This window comes from Myotis lucifugus, unplaced genomic scaffold (genome assembly GCF_000147115.1).
Source record: "Myotis lucifugus unplaced genomic scaffold, Myoluc2.0 scaffold_353, whole genome shotgun sequence".
NCBI lineage: Eukaryota > Metazoa > Chordata > Mammalia > Chiroptera > Vespertilionidae > Myotis > Myotis lucifugus.
The window spans coordinates 25,568-27,125 of record NW_005871401.1 but is presented as its reverse complement, the minus strand read 5'-3'; positions in this window follow the sequence as shown (position 1 = coordinate 27,125).

Genomic DNA, 1,558 nt, shown 5'->3' with positions numbered 1-1,558 from the left:
ACAATCATTTGTATTTCTGTGGGTCTGTTGTTATTTCGCCTCTATCATTTCTGATTTGGTTTATTTGGGACCTCTCTCTTTGCTTCTTGGTGAGCCTGGCTAGGGGTTTGTCAATCTTGTTTATCCTTTCAAAGAACCAGCTCTTGGTTTCATTGATTTTCTGTATTGTTTTTTTGGTCTCTATGTCATTGATTTCTGCTCTAATCTTTATTATCTCCTTCCTTCTGCTCACTCTGGGGTTTTCTTGTTGCTCTCTTTCTAATTCTTTGAGTTGTAGAGTTAGATGATTGACTACCATTTTTTCTTGTTTTTTGAGACAGGCCTGTAGAGCTATAAACTTTCCTCTCAGGACTGCTTTCATTGTGTCCCAGAGGTTTTGGATTGTTGTGTTTTCATTGTCATTAGTGTCCAGGATGTTTTTAATTTCTTCTTTGATGTCATCGGTAACCCAATCAATATTTAATAACATGCTATTCAGCTTCCAAGTGTTTGAGTATTTTGGGTTGTTTTTATTGTAGTTTATTTCTAACATTATGCCATCGTGGTCTGCGAAGAAGCTTTTTATGATTTCAATCTTCTTGAATTTGTGGAGACTTTGCTTGTGACCCAATATGTGGTCTATTTTTGAATATGTCCCATGAGCACCTGAGAGGAATGTATATTCCGCAGCTGTGGGGTGAAGTGTTCTGAAGATGTCAATTAAGTCCATCTGATCTAGTGAGTCATTTAGGATTGCTGTTTCTTTGCTGAGTTTTTGTCTAGCAGATTTATCCAGTGATGTCAGTGGTGTATTAAAGTCCCCTACTATGATTGTATTGTTGTCGATCTCTCCCCTGATATCTTCCAGAAGTTTTCTTATGTATGTGGGTGCTCCTGCATTGGGTGCATATATGTTTACCAGGGTTATATCTTCTTGTTGTATTGATCCCTTTAGTATTATGAAGTGGCCTTCCTTATCTCTGGTTATGGCCTTCACTTTGAGATGTATTTTGTCAGATATAAGTATTGCTACCCCAGCTTTCTTTTCCTTTCCATTTGCGTGAAAGATATTTTTCCATCCCTTCACTTTCAGTCTGTGTGAGTCCCTTCTAATGAGGTGGGTCTCTTGTAGACAGCATATGTATGGGTCATGTTTTTTTTATCCATTCAGCCACTTGATGTCTTTTGGTTGGAGCATTTAGTCCATTTACATTTAAAGTTATTATTGAAAGGTACTTGTTTGTAGCCATTTCTTTTTGTGTGTGTGTGTGGCTGTTTTCTTTCTGAGCTTGATGTTTGTTCTTTTTACACCAGTCCCTTTAGCATTTCTTGCATGGCTGGCTTGGTGGTGATAAACTCCCTTAGCCCTTTTTTGTCTGTGAAGCTTCTTATTTCCCCTTCAATTTTGAATGATAGCCTTGCTGGATAGAGTATTCTTGGATTCAGTCCTTTGCTTTGCATCACTTTGTAGATTTCCATCCATTCTTTTCTGGCCTGATGTGTTTCTGTTGAGAAATCATTTGATAATCTAATGGGAGATCCCTTGTATGTAACTTTCCGTCTCTTTCTTGCAGCCTGT